Genomic DNA, 20,498 nt, shown 5'->3' with positions numbered 1-20,498 from the left:
TGTCACAGCGGGTGCGAGCAGACAATATGGCGGGAAGGCCAAAAATCGGTTTCATGCTGTTGTGAAACCAGTTTGCGATCATCCGCTCTGCCCGTCAATGGCGGGCTGCGTTTCCTGCTGCTGCTAGTCGGGATCGATATATCTGTGTCTAATTATAAGCCCTGCTCGCCGGAATCATCCTCCCAACGCTGGATTATCCAGGCATGTCAGTGTGATTGCACGGCTGACATGGTTCACACCTGTACATAAGCGACGTGCACTTGGCGAGCTGCACTTCACTCGGGACTTCGAGGTTTGTTTACCTACCTTGCTTCGGGCAGCACTCACGGCCATCAGCGCCGGGCTTCACAGGCGGCACCACATCACTTTTAGGGGGTCTCATGGGCAGGTCTCTACCTACCAGACCAGCTATAAGGCGGGGGTGGCTTTTCAATGGCTGCAGGGCTAGGGCTTGTTTGGGGAAGGGGGGAAGTGGCCTCAGGCGAGGGGAGAGGCTGCAGGGTGAGGGCTGTACTGGGGAAGGAGGGTATCCCAGGGTGTGTGTGGGGGCACATGTTGATCGGTGAAAGTGGCCTCAAGATGGTGAGGACTGAGGAGGCAGTCTCCAGAGGAGATGAGGCCAGATGGAGATGTGAGGGTGTGTGAGTGAGAGAGTGAGAGGTGATGTCCTTTGAGCTGGCAGTGAGTGAGAGGCCAGTGAATGTGTGATGGTCTTGTGAGTGTGTGAGTTTAGAGTGATGAGATGGTTGCCTTACCCTGGTGGTACAGATGAGATCATTCATCCTTTTTCTGCACTGGATGGCTGACCTGTTCTGTGTAGCATTGGCACTGACCACCACTGCCACCATCTCCCAAGTCAGAATGGTGAGACTGATGGACCTCCTGTGGCCAGAGCAGGGTTAGAGCACAGAGGGCATCGCTGCGGGCCTACACGGTGTCCAGGGATGCGTCGCTGCATCGGGGATCCACACTCTTCTTGGCTTTTGGGGCCATGTCTTCACTGGAGCAGTCCTGGGCTGCAAGCGTTGAGAAGTGTGCACGTGGCTGCAGTTTAAATATGGCGCCTGGCGTGAGGAAGTGACGAGGTAACGCCATGGTGGGCAAATCGGTGGTTGCCCGCCAGCGAGATGGTGTGTTTCTGTGGCTGCTTAATTAATGAGGTGAGAATGGGAGCACACGGCACGAACGCCCAGCATTGCGGCTGGCACATATACCGTCCTTTTTCCTGTCTGTTACCGCACTGAGTCCGCTCAGAGGGCAGTTAGGAGTCAACCACATTGCTGTGGGTCTGGAGTCACATGTAGGCCAGACTGGGTAAGGACGGCAGATTTCCTTCCCTAAAGGACATTAGTGAACCAGATGGGTCTTTACAACAATTGATGATAGTTTCTGGTCACCATTACTGAGAGTAGCTTTTAATTCCAGATTTATTAACTGATTTAAATTCTACCAGATGCCTCGGTGCCTCCTTGAACCGCTGCAGTCCATGTGGTGTAGGTACACCCACAGTGCTGTTAGGGAGGGAGTTCCAGGATTTTGACCCAGCGACAGTGAAGGAACAGCGATATAATTCCAAGTCAGGATGGTGAGTGGCTTGGAGGGGAACTTCCAGGTGGTGGTGAAGACACTGCCTGAGACAGTGCTCTCCCAGCTATCTGCTGCCCTTGGATTTGGAGGTGTGTGGGACGCAGATTTGTTCTTGGTCCTGATTCCATCGAACTCCATGTCAATATGGGACATTGTTTTCAAACAAATAAACAAGTCACTTAATTTTACACCACACGCAATGCAATATAGACATGAGTTTATGCATGGTATTCGCTGTGTGAATGACCCATTAGCCCTGGAACACACCCTGTATTCTAGCGGCAGCTTTGATTAAAATTATTCATATAAAGATGTTCTTGACAAGTGAAGGACAGGGCAGGCTGAGAAAGTACAGAATAAAGCAGATGGGATCCTGGGCTTTATAAATAAAATTTATAAATAAAATCCTGAACTTTATAAATACAAAAGCAAGGAAGTTATGGTAAACATTCATGGAACAATGATTTGGTCTCAACTGGAGTATTGTGCCCAAGTCAGACAGTACGCTAGAGGAATGAAGCATTAGAGAGAGTGAAGAAAAGATTCACAAGAATGGTTCCGGGGATGAGGGACTTCAGTTAAGAGGATGATGGATTGTAGAAGTTGAGGCTGTTCTTCTTAAAGAAGAGAAGGTTGAGAGGAGATTTGATAGAGGTGTTCAAAATCATGAGGGGTCTGGGCAGAGTAAATTGAGAGAAACTGTTCCCATTGGTGGAAGGGCCAAGAACTGGACTATACAGATTTAAGGTGATTGGCAAAAGAACCTAAGGTGACATGAGGAAAAGCTTTTGTAAGCAGTGAGTGGTTAGGATCGGGAAGTCACTGCCTGAGAGAGTGTTGGAGGCAGATTCAGTTTGTGTGTTTCAGGAAGGAATGGGATAATTATCTGAAGAAAAAATACTCAGGGCTTTGGGGAAAGATTGAGGAGTGGGATTGGCCGAGCTGTTCGTGCAGAGATCTGGTGTGGATATGACTGGTCAAGTGGCCTCATTCTATGCTGTATTCATTCTATGATGAAAGGCTTGCATTTCTATAGCACTTTTCATCACTGCAGGTGTCTCAGAGCACCTTACAGCCATTGAAGTACTTTTTGAAGTGTAATCACTAATGTAGGAAATTTGTGCACAGCAAGCTCTCGCAAACAGCAATGTGTTAATGAGTAGATCATCTGTTTTTATGATGTTGATTGAGGATCAACATTGACCAGGTCACCAGAGGGAACTCCCCTGCTCTCCTTGATAATGTTATGATGGGATCTTTCACGCCCGACTGAGAGGGAAGACGGGGTCTTGGTTGAACATCTCATCCAAAAGACAGCAGCTTCAACAGTGCAGCACTCTCTCAGTCCTGCCCAGTGTGTCAGTCTATACCTTTGTGCTCAAGTCCTGGAGTGGAACTTGAATCTGCAACCTGCTGATTCAGAGGTGACTAACTGTGCCACAGCTACAGTGGAATATGGTTGGGTTCTGTATATTTTCCTGATCCACTTCCAAGGAAGGTACAGATTTTATATTCCAGTTAGCGAGCTCAATGACACTCCAACACTCGCCACTCTCAAAGCGAGCAACTGGACTGGTTCAAGCAGGAATCCTGTTGTGCTGCCAAATGAGAGCCTAAAAAATACTGGCCTGTGACTTGCTTCAGTGCTACCGTGAGATGGATTCTCATACAGTACATGGGAACTCCCTTTAAAAATTAAAATTGTTCTAGTGCAGCTGCAAAAATAATTAATTCTGGCCATACACAGGCTCTCATGACTTTACAGGGCTACTTTCCAAAGGCAATATGACCCACTAATTTCAAATGGTGAAATTTACTGCTGGGGGAAACAGCCACCAAAATCATACTTAGAAGTGAAACACGATTATTCATATCCAACTGGACAGTTTCTTTTTAATAAGCATTGTCCTTTTTTTTTAGGTCATACGAATTCTTGGCACCATGCCTTGCTTGGGGAGACGATGGCCACTTTAGGGGATTTTGCCCAGCTTTTTCCTTGTTGTCTCCGGAATGTACTGGCTCAGTTTGGGTTATGGTTTCACAGGAGTCAGCCAGAGGCTGGGTCACAAATGGTGATTGCCATGGAGACGTCCAATCCTGATTGCTTTCCCAGCTCATATTCTCACATTTCCCTTTCTTATCAGTGACTGCTGGATAGTGGGTTGAGTTTTTCTAGCCCCTGGGAAAGTGGTCTGGGAGGTGCAGGGGCAATAAAACTCATGGCAAGCTGGGTTAGAATGGCTACCCAACCCAACACGGTCACGCTGTCCGGGCATTCTACCCATGGTGAGACTGGAAGTGGACAGGTTGTCTGCTCCGAGGAAGCGGGAATCCAGTTTCCATAACTAAAGGCCCCACTTTACGATACTATCAGCACCTTGCCGATGGATTGACCCCCCTCCGTCAACGCTCCGACCTCCCCCAACCCTACTGCTGTGTGAGGCAGCTGAGGCTAAACAGCGTGGCCTGGCAGAAGCCCGTGGGAGTGGGTTGGGGAGGGCGTTGGGGTAAGGAAGGTTTCACTGAAGATAGAGGGTGCTGCAGCCTGGGAAGGGAGCCTCCGCACTCAGCCCCTGGGATATTGTTCACAGATTTTTTTTCACCACCTATCTGCTCAAAGCCCCTGGTCTCCTGCCTGCTTCGGAGGCAGCCACCCCTCCTGCTGGCACTGCTGGTTGCTGAGCTGTTGGCCCCGTGTCCATAAAAGGAACACAGCCCTGATGGAGGCCACTTAACTGGCTGCTTCAGTGAAACATGGCCCCAGATCCGAACGTCCACTGACTTGGAGTTTCTCCCCCGCTTCCAGTCCCACTGGTCAGCCTGATGCCTCCACAAAATTCCAGCCAGTTAATGTGAAGGGGTGTGGTGGCTTTCTTCTCCCCCTCCCTAACTTGCAGTATCCCAGCAGCTATCTAAACAGGGCAGGGGTCAAACTGTGGCCTTCTTGCTACATAGGGTAATGTGGCAAATGGACTAACGTATCATTCAGAGAGTTGACTTCTGCATGTTTTAAAAAGAAAGGATAAATATTCAAAACATTTGGCACAATACTAACGTGGATGCTAGCTTTGCTCAAGTGCTTACCTTGTGAGTCTTTCCTTTGAGCCAGAAGGTTGTGAGTTCAAGCCCCACTCCAGGATTTAAGCAACATAATCTAGGCTGCAGCTTCTGTGAGGGAGTGCTGCATTGTCGGGGGTGTCACCTTTTGGGTGAGATGTTAAACTAAGGCCTGTCTAACCATTCAGATGTCTTAGAATGATACAGCACAGAAGGAGACCATTTGGCCCATTTTGTAATTTTCCAAACCCACGACCACTACCATCTAGAAGGACAAGGGCAGTAGATGGATGGAAACACCACCACCTGGAAGCTCCCCTCCAAGTCACTCACCATCCTGACTTGGAAATATATCGCCGTTCCTTCACTGTCGCTGGGTCAAAATCCTGGATCTCCCTCCCTAACAGCACTGTGGATGTACCTACACCACACGGACTGCAGCGGGTCAAGTACTCACCACCACCTTCTCAAGGGCAACTAGTGATGGGCAATAAATGTTGGACTAGTCAGTGACACCCACATCCCATGAATGAATAAAAAAAACACCTTGAGCCAGGATGTTCCAGGAGTGATTCATCGGGGGGTGTTCAAAATGATGAGGAGTTTTGACAGAGTAGATCAGGAGAAACTGATTCCATTGGCAGGAGAGTCACCAACCAGAGGGCACAGATTGAAGACAATTGTCAACAAAATCCAGGGCGATGGAGAAAGAGGAGGAGAGTGTGGCTGATTAAATAGTTCTATCAAAGAGCCAACACAAGCATGATGGGCCAAATGGCCTCCTTCTATGCTGTATCATTCTTGGACTCTATGCCATTTTAGTCCTATTGTTTGATTCTTGCACCATATTAATACAAGCCAGCAAGACCCATGCAGGCAGCAGGCTGTGAGGGTGATGTGTGCCCGCTGGCTGTGACCTCTGGCTGTGACCTCTGATGTTGACAACAGTGAAGTTACTGTACACCTGAAAATTGATTCAAGCTGTTAAGAATTTGTTTTCACACATAGTTTTAACATGAACTTCATTATTGCAGGGAATTCATGGTCACTGTCTCGTGTCATATTGAATCTTCCTGGAATATTCCAGATTAAATCCCAACCCTAACTATAGGTTGAAGTGAAACCTCAATGGGTGACACACTAACTGCGAACAAACTGTGAAGAGTTCAGATGAATCCGTCTCTTGAAAGGAGAGCGTTAGTGCCCTGCAGAATGTCAGACCATTGCAGAGTGTAAGAGTCAATAATCAGAGTATCAAGACTGTCCCACTTCCAAATTAGCCTGTGTTAGATAAGAGATGGATAATGTGTAAGAATAGGCAGAATCATTGCATCTTTGGTTGTTCTCCTCATGACTTTATATAAGCTCCAAGTACATCAACCTATATACATAAAACATAAGAAATCAGAGCAGGAGTGGACTATATGACCCTCGAACTTGCTCAATAAAATCATGGCTGATAATCAGCCTTAACTCCACTGTTCCACCCACTGCCCATATCCCTTGATTTCCTGAGAGAACAAAAATCTCAGCTCAACTATTCAACAATGGATCATCAACACCCCTTTGGGTAGCGAATTCAAAACATTCGCCACCCATCGAGGGAAGAAATTTCACATCTCTGTTGTCAATAAGATCCCGTTTCCAGAGAGTTTTCCTGCCCCCCTGTTCTAGGTTCCCCAGGCCCAGGGAAACAAACCCTCAGGGCAGAATTTCCTGCCTGTTGGGCGGGCGGGTCCGACCCAATCTCCGGCGGGCGGGGAGCCGATCCCCGCCGGAGAAGCGGGCCCCGCCGCCATTTTACGTGGGCCGGCCAATTAAGGCCCACCCAGCGTGACGTCCGGCAGGAAGCGCTATGCGCTCCTTGTGCGGGCGGGAGGGATTCCCCAAAATCGAGAGTGTGCTCTTTCCCACATGCACACGATAGAGCGCACATCCCCCTGAGAGGGGAGCAGCCTCAGGGAGATCACTGACAGTTGTATAAACATGAAAAATAGAAAAAAAAAATCCTTAACATGTCCCCTTCTTGTGACAATGTCATACGAAATGGGGCATGTTCATAAATTACACTAAAACTTTATTAAAATGTTTAAAACCCTGCATGAAACCTCATCCCGCCGGTGGATGAGGTTTCATGTTTTATCTATTCCCCGCTGGGGCTCCTGGCCGACCCGCTAACCTTAAGGTTGGACGGGCAGGTCCTTTAATTGTTTAAATGATCCTGTCAATGGCCTCAATTGGCCATTGACAGGTCGGCGGGCGCACAGCTGATTTTGCTGCACCCCCGCCTTCCTGAAAATTTAAATGGGGCGGGATGACGTCGGGGGTTCTGCCCAACATCATCCCGCGTCATTTTACCCGTCGGCAAGCGGGCCCCGCCCCCTGCTCACCGACGGCAAAATTGAGCCCTCAGTGTCTACCCTACCAAGTCCCTTCAAAATCTTGTGTGTTTCACTGGGGTCAGCTCTACTGCTCCTCCTAACTCTCAAGTGTTGAAATCCGAATTCATCAAACCATTTCCTATTCAAACTCATTCTTTTCCAGGATCTTTAAAACCCATGACTTTCTAACTTCATTCAGCCTTACATTGCTATTACAGGCTTTTAAACTCCAGCTTCCCATTGTATTGGCACACATGAGGGAGCAGAGAATAGAGAAATTTGAGGCTGTGCAGGAGGAGTTCATTAGACAAAAGGCAGGGTGAAGTGTTTGCAACTATCTTCAGCCAGAAGTATCAAGTGGATGATATATCTCAGCCTCCTCCAAGAAATGGCTGGAAACACTGGATACAACTGTAATAGTGCCCTCTCATATACAGACACAAATGGCCATAAAAATGTGCTATTAGAGCTATGTATGTTGAAAATGTTCCAGTGGTTGGAGTCATAGCTAGCACAAAGGAAGATGGTTGTTGGAGGCAAATCATCTCAGCCTCAGAACATCACAGGAATTGTCCTCAGCCCAACCATCTTCAGCTGCTTCATCAATGGCCTTCCTTCCATCATAAGGTCAGAAGTTGGAATATTCACTAATGATTGCGCAGTGTTCAATACCATGCATAACTCCTCAGATAATGAAATAGTTTGTGCCCATATGCTGCAGGTTCTGGAGGTCACCGCTGACTAGACCAGACATATAAATACTGTGACTACAAAAGCAGATCAGAGGCTGGGAATACTGTGGAGTGTGACTCACTTCCTGACTCCCCAAAGCCTGTCCACCATCCACAAGGTGTGATGGAACACTCTCTACTTGCCTGGATGAGTGCAGCTCCAGCAACACTCAGGAGTCCGGCGCCATCCAGGACAAAACAGCCCGCTTGATTGGCATCCCAGCTGCCATCTTCAACATTCACTCCCTCCACCACTGTCGCACAGTAGCAGACTACAAGATGCACCACAGAAACTCACCAAATCTCCTTTAACAGTACCTTCCAAATCTGTGGCCTCTAAAACCTATAAGGACAAGGGCAGCAGACACATGGGAACGCCATCGGCTGCAAGTTCCCCATCAAATCACTCACCATCCTAGCTTGGAAATATATCACCGTTCCTTCACTGTCACTGGGTCAAAATCCTGGGACTCCTTTCCTAACAGCACTGTGGATGTACCTACACCACATGGACTGCAACGGTTCAAGAAGGCAGCTCATCACCACCTTCTCAAGGGCAATTAGGGATGGGCAATAAATGCAGATCATGCCAGCGACACCTACATGAATTAATAATAAAAAGGAAAGGGCTGAGGTCTGGGGATTGGGAGCAGTTTAGAATTCAGCAAAGGAGTACCAAGGGATTGATTAAGAAGAGGAAAATAGAGTACGAGAGTAAGCTCGCAGGGAACATGAAAACTGACTGTAAAAGTTTCGATAGGTATGTGAAGAGAAAAAGATTGGTGAAGACAAATGTAGGTCTCTTACAGTCAGAAACAGGGGAATTTTTAATGGGGAACAAAGAAATGGCTGACCAACTAAATACATACTTTGGTTCTGTCTTCACAAAGGAGGACACTAATAACATACCAGAAGTGTTGGGGAACACAGGGTTTAGTGAGAGGGAGGAACTGAAAGAAATCAGTATTAGTAGGGAAATGGTGTTGGGGAAATTGAAGGGATTGAAGGCCAATAAATCCCCGGGGCCTGATAATCTACATCCCAGAGTACTTAAGGAAGTGGCCCTAGAAATAGTGGATGCATTGGAGGTCATCTTCCGAGATTCTATAGGCTCTGGAACAGTTCCTACAGATTGGAGGGTAGCTAATGTAACCCCACTATTTAAAAAGGGAGGCAGAGAGAAAACAGAGAATTATAGACCAGTCAGCCTGACGTCAGTAGTGGGGAAAATTCTACAGTCTATTATAAAAGATTTAATAGCTGAGCATGTGGAAAACAGTGGCAGAACCGGACAGAGTCATCATGGATTTCGGAAAGGGAAATCATGCTTGACAAATCTACTGGAATTTTTCGAGGATGTAACTAGTAGAGTTGATGAGGGGGAGCCAGTGGATATGGTTTATTTGGACTTTCAGAAGGCTTTCGACAAAGTCCCACATAAGAGATTGGCATGAAAATGGGATTGGGGGTAGTGTATTGAGATGGATAGAAAACTGGTTGACAGACAGGAAATAAAGAGTAGGAATAAACGGGTATTCTTCCAAATGGCAGGCAGTGACTAATGGGGTACTGCAGGGATTGATGCTGGGACCCCAGTTATTCACAATATATATTAATAATTTAAATGAGGGAATTAAATGTAATATCTCCAAATTTGCAGATGAGACAAAGCTGGGTGGGAGGGTGAGCTGTGAGGAGGATACAGAGATGCTTCAGTGTGATTTGGACAAGCTGAGTGAGTGGGCAAATGCATGGCAGATGCAGTATAATGTGGATAAATGTGAGGTTATCCATTTTGGTAGCAAAAACAGGAAGGCAGATTATTATCTGAATGGCTATAAATTGAGAGAGGGGAATGTGCAACGAGACCTGGGTGTCCTTGTACACCAGTCGCTGAAGGTAAGCATGCAGGTGCAGCAGGCGGTAAAGAAGGCAAATGGTATGTTGGCCTTCATAGCCAGAGGATTCGAGTACAGGAACAGGGATGTCTTGCTGCAATTGTACAGGGCCTTGGTGAGACCACACCTGGAATATTGTGTGCAGTTTTGGTCTCCTTATCTGAGGAAGGGTGTACTTGCTATAGAGGGAATGCAGCGAAGGTTTACCCGACTGATTCCTGGGATGGCGGGACTGACATATGAGGAGAGATTGAGTCGATTAGGATTATATTCGCTGGAGTTCAGAAAAATGGAGGGAATCTCTTAGAAACCTATAAAATTTTAACAGGACTAGACAGGGTAGATGCAGGAAGGATGTTCCCGATGGTGGGGGAGTCCAGAACCAGGGGTCACAGTCTGAGGATACGGGGTAGACCATTTAGGACTGAGATGAGGAGAAATTTCTTCCCCCAGAGAGTGGTGAGCCTGTGGAATTCGTTGCCACAGAAAGTAGTTGAGACCAAAACATTGTATGTTTTCAAGAAGAAGTTAGATAAAGCTCTTGGGGCGAAAGGGATCAAAGGATATGGGGAGAAAGCGGGAGCAGGCTATTGAGTTGGATGATCAGCCATGATCATAATGAATGGCGGAGCAGGCTCGAAGGGCCGAATGGCCTACTCCTGCTCCTAGTTTCTATGGCTGAGCGTTGCGTGGAGTATAATGCTGGCATAGATGGGCTGAATGGCCTGTTTCTGCACTCTAGCTTGTACAAAATTTTATGTAATCACAGTTTTGATTTATTTCACTCTTTACGACCTAGAAAATATCCTGTACAATAATGTTCCTCTTTTATCTGTTTCTCAATATCGAGGAAAAATATGCCTGTAGATTTAATCTTTTTCATACTTTTATATAGTATATAGGAATACTAATATTTCTACTGTGACTGTGCTTTTGATCTGCTTGGGTAATTTTTACTTGCTCATTTGTGCTTTCATTTTTAAAAAAAATACAGGTGTAGCCCTGCAATGTAAAAGTTATATTGACCTGTCAGCGTGTGTTATTAACTTTGAGGTCCTTCACTTGATTCCATTGTTTTCGATGGAAAAGAATGCAGGATAGAATCAGTACATAGAACATATTGTGAGTTCTATATGATCGGATCACACGATCCCCTGTTGTTGTGCCAAATGTGGCTCTGCGATGTTTTGGAAGTGTAATAAGACCGGCAATATAACATACGCTTCACTCCCACCCCACCCCCAACTAGGCAGTCCCACTTCTGCCTTAGCTGGTCTACATTAGGTCCACTGCTCACTAGCACTGGTTGCTTTGTGTTCCTGTTACAGAGCATGGATCGGCAGTGAGTGGCAAGGAAGGCACATCTATTTCTCCAATTTCTTAACGGATGGTTAATGTTAATGGTGGCGGCCTATCAGAGCATATCGTAGGGTAAGGGTTAAACTGAGGAGAATGTTGTAGCCAAGGAATTGGTTTAAAAGATTAACTATAGGATTATATCAAACTTTTTACTGTACATGCACTCTTGATACTAACAGCAGTTTGGTTAATAAATTGATCACTTATACATGTGTGTTTTAACTATGGTATAGTTTTTGACATGTGTTCCTCCATGAAGTGACTATGCACATCAATGTTACAGACATGACCGTCTCAAGATGAAATACAAAGTGCCTAATTTTATCGAAGTTGCTCATCCTTGAGCACTCCGTCCAGTGAGACAGGGGGCAGAAAGCCAAACATTGGAGTAAGTGTGGAGCAGAGCTAGGAAGCTGAGCGTAAGTGTTGCGGTGTCTAGGAGATGAGGAAAGACTAGAGAGTCTCAAGCCTGGAAAAGAAGCATTAAGAGACAATCATACAGGAGGAATATAAGATTGTAAATGTATAGAAAAAGTGAATCTGGAAAACTGCTTTGAATTAATTTGAATTGAGTAGAACAAAGAGCCACAAGTCAAAATAATGAAAGGTAATATTAAGACTGAGATTGGGAAGCTTTTCTTTGTCCAAAGAGCACGGGAGGAATAGACTGCTGGTCAGAGCAAAAACCCTGGGATCATTTAGGAACTAATTGAATACTAGGGTAGGGAGGCCTCAGGCCATTCAGGATGGATATAATAGAATGGACAGAATCATTTATATTGCCTTTCCTTGTTCTTCCTACCGCAATACCTCATTTCACACTTCTCTCACCTTCCCTGTGTCTGGCCATTTAACCAGTCTGCTGATGTCCTTCTGAAGTCTGTTATTGTCATCCTCATCGATTACTACATTTCTGAGTTCTGTGTCATATGCAAACTTTGAAATGATGCCCTGTATATCGAATTCTGGGTTAAAAATACATATCAGAAATGATAGTGGTTTTAATCCTTACTCTGGTCTGTGTACCCCCCTCCAATCTGTTCACCATTACTATCTGCTTTCTGTCTCTTAGCCAATTCTGTTTCCGTATTGACACTGTTGGTTTGATCCTATGGGAATTTACTGACAGGTCTATCACGTAGTACTTTATCAAAAGCCTTTTAAAGTCCATTTGCACAACATCAAACCACACCAACTTCATCAATGTGATTTTAATTTTCTGCGAGGAAGCTGGTGAGTTAGAGTTGGAGACTTGGCAATAGATCTTAGTTTCAAGCTTTTAAAACTGAAGACCATAATTTTCCTTATCATGGCTTTTATGGCCTGACAGGTTATCCAATCTCAAATCAATGGAAATCTCTCATTCCATGTAAAGTGTGCAAGCATGAGTTGATGAACAAAATACCAAATTTACACGAAGTGTTTGGGGCTAATAACAAGGAGGTTACGGTAGAAATGTTGATGAGATCTCAGGAGAACCCTCCACTTCTCAGGAGTTACATATATCATCCAAGAGAAGAGGCTAGAAATAATCACCTAAACCCTTGAGTTATAACATAGGACACAATTAGCCTTGTTAGTAAGAGCTTGACATTGACCAAATACTTTTAGTCAAAGGTCAATTACTTTCTGTGAAAGAATAGACGATTAGTTCTTCCAGGAGTGCAGAAGTTTCTTGTTGAAGTGATTTGGGGGATTTTAAAATATGTGAGCAAAAATAGACAAGTTTCATAGCAACAGATTTCTTTGGAGTAAACCAGAAGATGCAGAGAATTAAGTGTTTGTAAAGAGCACATACACAAGGTTCATTGTTCCTTCGCAATTTGAACGAGATTATTGTGCAAGATTTATTTTGATGTTGCTCTGGGTTTAAGTGACTGTGAAATGCCACATAGTGAACAAACCACAATTAAAATTAAAAAGTTTGAAGATTCCAATACTAAGACAAACCTGGAGGTCAAAAAACCTTTTCAAACATTAGTCTCCATGTTATGACTGTATTTTGGGCAAGAAAAATATTTATTGAAGCCACATCTGAGCTTATTTGGCCGAGCTTTGTGGAAATTATATACATCCCAGATTTCATCTTCTGTTATCAGAGTTAGTTGATCTCAGGCATGGTCTGTAGGGATGCTGCAAAAAGGCTCAGGGCTCTGAGGAGGGAAATCTGCCAAGATTCCTGCTCATGATTGCTGTGTAAGGTCGCCGATGGGAATGGACTCATATGGACTATGTCAGGCAAGAATTGGACTTTGCTGTGAAGCCCTGGAAGCTAAATAGCGCTGCGCCCACACGTGAATAATGTCACTTGGGACAGGTGCAGGAACTTTACTCCATCGAGCACTTAATATCTTCAGGGATGGAGGGTAAAATATTGGCAATGTTAGAGAATAGGAGTGGCTGATGCAGAAGTTCTGAATTTCAACATCTTCTGGCCTAGGGAATTGGGGAGTATTCATACAGAATTTTCATTCTGGCCAAATGAGAGAGGCACAGTCCACACTGTGTGTGTAGAGGAGTGGGCCATTCATGTGATATGACTTATCTGGGAGTTATACTTTTCCTCAATATTACACAACTACATGGTCAGTTTGCATTGACTAACTTTTACAACTGATTGCGTAGACCTGACTTCAATAAAATGAGCATCCTCCCCAGTAATCACACCACAATATTAGAATCTAACACTAGTCTTGTATCAGGGGCGAAATAGAAAATGATAATCAGAACATAGTTTAATCTTTGAAAGCATCGGAGATATTTTGTGTGTAGAAATGTAAAGTTGCTTTCAGTGATGAAGGTCCTGGCCAATACAGAGCATGTTTTAAGGGTGAATATATAAAAATGTAGCTCCTGCAGGCTGCAGGATCAATTTCATCCTTTGCTGTGAATCCATAAAACGTTTAACTGAACTTGTGCCTCAAAAATCAATGGAATTGAATGATATCGCAGCTTTAAAGGTTGTCTGCATCCACACTGGTGACACAGAGCACTATCCACAAGAGGCTGTTCTGTTATTATGAAGAATGGACAGTAAAATTCGAATGGATAAGATGCTGTAGTGCTAAAATATGCTTCAAGTTCCAAGTGACAAAATTCCAGTCCAAAGTACCATGTAATGTGAATCAATCACAAAGATATTCGGGCTAGGTTGCCATGGTAACAACACCAGCTTTGCCAGAAGCCTGAGCAAGTCACATCAGGGAATACTGATCTCACTGATAAAGCTGACCTCGAATTCATACAGAGCACACCTGCTCACCAACATCAAAATGGGGCAATAGTTTGTCATGGTATTGCAATGTGGGTTCTCCACTTCTCCACTAATACTAAAGGGATCCAGCTCTTCTCATCACTTGCGAGGCCAAAGCAGTGAAATCATAATTCTCTGACTCAATTTAAGCACATTGAGCTTGGTTTCCTTAAGCGCCATGCTGTGTCAGAGCAGCTGTGTCATGTGAAAACAAATCTACAATATACGTGGCACCAGATGGAACGTCAACAGAATGTTCAGATTCCACATGTGTTGGTGTAATTTGACGTCATTAAAAGGAATTATAATTGTACGGCTTGTAGCACAAACTAAAGGCTGGGGTGGCCTCAAGCACTTAGTTGCTATGGTAAACTGTACTGAAACATGGCTTAAGAAGGGCAAGAATTGCAGCTAAATATTCCTGTTTATAGGGTTTTTGGACAGAATAGAGAGAGGGTTAAAAAACAGAGGTGGGGGGTCACAATATTGGTTAAAAAAATAATCACAGCTTTGGAGAGAGATGATATTGTAGCAGGGTCATTAAATGAGACCACATGGGTTTGACCAAGGAATAAAAATAGGGGCAGCTACGTGTGGGGAGTATACTCCAAACACTGAGAGGAAGATAAAGAGCAAATATATAGGTAAATTACTGATAAGTGCAAAAGCAAAAAGACAGTAACAATAGGGGATTTCAACTACCTTAATTTTAACTGGGATAAATTCAGTGTAAAAGGCATAGAGGGCGCAGCATTTTTTTAATGCATTCAGGAGAACCTTTTTAGCAATTATGTGGCAAACCCAACAAAAGAAGAGGCATTTCTGGTTTTAGTTTTAGGGAATGAATACGGGAAGATGGCAGGTGTGTCAGTGGGAGAGCATTTTGGTAACAGTGATCATAGTTCAGTTAGACTTAGAGTACTTATGGAAAAGGATGAGCATAGACCAGGAGTAACAGTTCTCAATTGAGAAAAGCCAATTTTACTGAGATGAGGTGTGATTTAGTAAAAGTGGACTGGCAACAGCTACCTGCAGGTAAATCAGTGGCAAAACGATGGGAGGCATTAAAGGAGGAGACAGAGAACACTCCTGGATAACAATCAGAAGAAGATATCCTGACTCATTTGTTCTTTTTCACTGTTCCAGTAAATCACAGTGCCATAATAACACCCAGGCTGAGTTCAGCTAAATAGACATGGGAACCAATGCTGGTCCTTCCTGGTTCACTACCACGTCCAGCATGATGTTCTAGATAATAGAAATAGAAAATGCTGGAAATATTCAGCAGGTCAGGCAGCATCTGTGGAGAGAAATAGAATTAATGTTTCAGGTCGATAATGACCTTTCATCAATGCCCTTTTAACAGAGTTTTTACACTGTCATAACTGTAAGGGAAATCCTTTACTAAAGGGGATAAAGCATTGAATATACTAAACTACAAATCAGACTATATCCTAACAATACCATTAATACCTAAAGAAACAGAAGATCTCATTGGCTGCTCGACAGATCATGATGTGATTGAAATTATTTGGTTAGTTTTACGGAATGCAGTTAGATCTGTGCCGCAAGATTCTATTTCATTTGATCACTTTGCAAAGAATAATCTTTGAAAGACATATTTGAGTATTTCCCTTAGTTGATGATTGTTGTTATGATTGATAGCTTCTGACACCATGTGGCTGATATTTTATTTAAAGGGCAGCATTTTAATTTGTAGCATTGTGCCCCTTCAAATATTGTCACTGCGACACATTATAAAATGTCTCTTCAGGATCATCATCCTGCCCAAACAGAAAAGATTTGATGAATAGATTGATGAAACTCTTGGTCCCTTTGAAATATAGTTCTGATTTGTACCAAGTTCTTCTTGAATATTCAGATTTTCTCGACATCAAAAACAGCTCAGTAAGTGGTAAATCCTTTCTGCAGCTGGCTTTTGGATAATTCCTACTCAATACATTCTGTTTTCAAGTCAAGAGAACTCCCTGTCCTCTGTAATCAAAAGCCTGAGAATTGTTTGAAAGGATTATCTTCAGTGAGGAACGAGTATTCTGTTCCACAAATACCCATCTTTATTCATGACAGGAACGCAGGACTTCTCCTGAAGTTCTGCAATTTGAATTATCTATTAATTCAAGTTGAAATTGAGCAAAATAAAACACCTCAGAAGCTGTCTTGTTTAAATTGTTTAATTTGAATTGCTGGATAACTTGAATTTCTTTGAGTGGAAAAAGAACTTTGAATAAACAGTAGATGATATTGTGCCATGGTGACCTGGGTTTGTCACAGAGAAAAAACAATTTCTCAATTGAATTACTCAACATCAGAAGTCTCTTTACACAGTATATCTTTCCACAGTTTCCATTGATTTTGGTTAGGCCTATGGCAATGTGAGTATTTTTTTTACACAGAACCCAAGTCTACCAGCTACAGATCAAGACACAGTATGAGTGCTCTATCTCAGAGAAGTTTTGCAACAGTGATGACCTCTTTCCATTATGTCCTTTTGTGCATACTTCAATCTAAAGTGACACATATCAAAAAATATAAATCATCTTACTTTGTTTACCGACCCTTTGTCAAAACTTGTTTCGACAATGATTAAACATTTCAAGAGTGCCTTGGTAAATAATTAACTGCTCACACTTTGAGGCGATTACCCTGTAAGTGTCTTCCCTTTGTATTTCCAGTTAACTCCTCCTGAGATGGTTTAAGATACTGGACCATCATATTCACCAAATGTCTCACTGAGAACCCTTGTTGAAAATTGATTCTGACATGTAGTAAGGAGGCAACTTTACAGTCTCCCTGAGGAGAAGGGTAAAAATATTCCTAATGGATGAATCACCCAGAATAAACCACTTTTGGTCAGTATTCAAGTAACAGAGGGATCCAGACTGCAATACCTAAGAAATGAGAGCTAATGATGAAGGTCCTCCTACAAAGAGGGGAAAATGGAAAGAATCTTTCCCTGAGGGGATTAAGCAACAAAAGATATTTTTGTGCCTACTACCAATTAAAATGTTTTTTTTTGTTAATTGTTTCCAAAGAGGAGAATAGTAACCTTAACTTAATAACAGGCTCTACTAAAACTGGGAGTGCCCTCAACCTTGAATCCACAGCTATAGAAGAAATAATTTTTGCTGATGTGTTGGAGCTCTAGGCCAACTCTCTGTTTTTGATTGGTTGATATGTTTTTTCATGGGTTGTCCAGCTTTTAAACTATTTTATATTTGGTCCAGTTTTTGAGGGTGGAGGTCAGTTTTTCCAACCATTGCCAAGAACATATCTTTGGTACAGTGGATTCTAACTCTCTGAGTGTACTCTGAGGTTCGATTTCTGTTAGGTAAGATATACATTCTATAGTATAGTAAACATTTTACAGCTGAAGTACTTTTTATTCATTCATAGACTGTGAGTGTCACTGGCTAGGCCAGCATGTATAGCCATCCCTAATGTCCTTGAGAAGGTGGTGGTGAGGTGCCTTTTGAACTGCTGCAGTCCTTGTGGTGTAAGTCCTCAGTGCTGTTGGGGAGGGAGTTCCAAGATTTTGACTTGCTCTTGTAGCTATTGTATTTATATAGCTTGTCCAGTTACAATTTCTGATCAATGGTAACCCCAGAATATTGATGGTGAGGTATTTAATGAGCATAATGCTGTTGAATATCAAGGGGGGTGGTTAGGCTCTGTCCAGTTGTCATTGCCTGGTGCTTGTGTGGCACAGATGTTATTTCCCAGAGGGTACAATAGCCTAGTGGGTATAACTAGATTTTGTAATCCAGAGGGCTGTAATCTGGCCTGGAGACATGAGTTCAAATCCATAGCAACTGGGGAATTTAAAATCAATTAATTAAATAAACCTGGAATAAAAAGCTAGTCTCAGTCATGATGGCCAATGTAACTACCAGATTGTTGTAAAAACCCATCTGGTTCACTAATGCCCTTCAGGGAAGGAAATCTGCCATCTTTACCTGGTCTGGCCTACATGTGACTCCACAGCAATGTAGTTGACTCTTAACTGTCCTGTGATATTGTCTGATAAGCCGCTCCATTGTAGCAAACTGCTACGAAGAAGCTAAACCGGGCAGATCACTCGGCTATGATCTTGACACTGGAAACAACAAAGGCACACCCAGCCCAGCCGTCTCTACAAGGTCCTCTCACTAATGTCTGGGAACTTGAGAGAGCTGTCCCTCAGACTAGTGAAGTAACAGCGTGACATGGCCTTACTCACAGAACCATACCATACAGCCAATATCACAGACTCTCCAGCATCATCTCTCAGTACGTACTGTCCCACCAACAGGCCAAACCCACCAGGGGTGGCAGCACAGTGGCTCACAAGTAATGGAAAGGGGCTCTGGGAGTGCTCAATATTAACTGAATTTTCTTTAACCTTCATTTTCTTCAAGTTTCACATGGAGTTACATTGGGCAGAATTCTTACCTCAATGGGCGTGTGGGCCCCACTGGCTCGGTGGCAGGCGGGCTGCTGACCCCCACCGCCGAAACGGGGCCCGCCGCCATTTTGAGTGGGCGGGCCAATTAAGGCCCACCCAGCGGCCTGCCCGACACGGGGGGGGATTCCCCATCTGTCAAAGAGCGCACTGCTCCCTGAGGCAAAGTGCTGTCTCAGGGTGATTCGTGAGAGGTAAGTAAACTCTAAAAATAGTTAAATGTTAAAATTATTAACATGTCCCCCTCATATGACAATGTCACACAAGATGGGACATGTTAATAATAAACACATAAAATGTATTAAATTTTAAAAAAACTAACATGAAACTTCATCCCGCCAGTGATGGTTGGATTCTCTCCTGTTGGAGATGGTCATTGCCTGGCACTTGTGCAGCGTGAATGTTACTAGCCACTTATCAGCCCAAGCCTGAATATTGTCAAGGTCTTGCTGATGGGCTGAAAATATTAGATACAATAAGCATAGCGAGAGAGGAAGTATTGGAGGGACTGACATCCATGAAGGTGGATAAATCACCAGGGCCGGATGGATTGTACCCCAGGCTGTTGAAGGAAGCCAGGGAGGAAATAGCGGATGCTCTGAGGATCATTTTCCAATCTTCACCAGATACAGGTGAGGTCCCAGAGGATTGGAGGTCTGCGAACGCTGCACAACCAACGTTGTGCGAGGAATAGGCCAGAAAATTATAGGCCGGTAAGTCTGGCTTCGGTGGTGGGCAAATTATTGGAAACAATTTTGTGAGACAGGGTAAATTGCCTCTTAGAAAGGCACAGATTGATCGGGGATAGTCAGCATGGTTTTGTTCGGGGAAGACCATGTTTTACTAACTTAACAGAATTTTTTGAGGAAGTAACAAAGAGGATTGATGAGGGTAGTGCAGTGGATGTTGTCTAGGTGGATTTCAGTCAGGCATTTGACAAGGTCCCACATGGCAGACTGGTCAGAAAAGTGAGATCTCATGGGATACAGGGGAAGGTGGCAAGTTGGATCCAAAACTGGATCAGTGATGGGAATCTAAGGGTAATGGGCAATGGATGCTTTTGCGAATGGAAAGTGGTTTCCAGTGGTGTACCACGGGGCTCAGTGTTGGGGCCCTTACTCTTTGTTGTATATATTAATGATTTAGACTTAAATGTGCATGGCAGGATTGGGAAATTTGCAAATGACACAAAAATTGGCCATGTAGTTGATGGTGAAGGGGATAGCTGTTGTCTCCAGAATGGTATCGATGGTTTTGAGTGGGCGGAGATGTGGCAAATGGAATTCAGTCCAGAAAAATGTGAGGTAACGCATTTGGGGAGGGCAAACAAAGCAAGCGAAGACTCAATAAAAGGGAAGTTATTGAGAGGGGTAGAGGAAGTGAGAGACCTTGGAGTGCATGTCCACAGGTCCCTGAAGGTGACAGGACAGGTGGATGAGGCGGTAAGGAAAGCATATGGAATGTTTTCCTTTATTTTTGAGGTATTGAATACAAAAGCAGGGATGTAATGATGGAACTGTATAAAATGCTGGTTAGGCCACAGCTGGAATTTTGTGTACAGTTCTGGTCACCACAGTACAGGAAGGACATAATTGCTCTGGAGAGAGTGCAGAGGAGATTTACAAGAATGTTGCCAGGGCTTGAAAACGGCAGCTATGAGGAGAGATTGGATAGACTGGGGTTGTTTTCCTTAGAACAGAGGAGGCTGAGGGGTGACCTAATTGAGGTGTACAAAATTATGAGGGGCCTGGATAGGGTAGACAGGAAAGATTT

At 43.9% G+C, this 20,498-nt stretch overlaps 1 protein-coding gene across 3 annotated transcripts in view; it reads left to right on the top strand.

Moving 5' to 3' along the window:
• LOC144690357 (rap1 GTPase-activating protein 1-like) overlaps window positions 1-20,498 on the top strand; it is a 573,401-nt gene that overhangs the window by 173,379 nt on the left and 379,524 nt on the right. The gene's annotated exons all lie outside the window — the stretch shown is intronic.

The sequence above is a fragment of the Cetorhinus maximus genome, chromosome 15 (assembly GCF_964194155.1).
Source record: "Cetorhinus maximus chromosome 15, sCetMax3.hap1.1, whole genome shotgun sequence".
NCBI lineage: Eukaryota > Metazoa > Chordata > Chondrichthyes > Lamniformes > Cetorhinidae > Cetorhinus > Cetorhinus maximus.
This window is presented reverse-complemented; position numbering and strand designations above follow the sequence as displayed.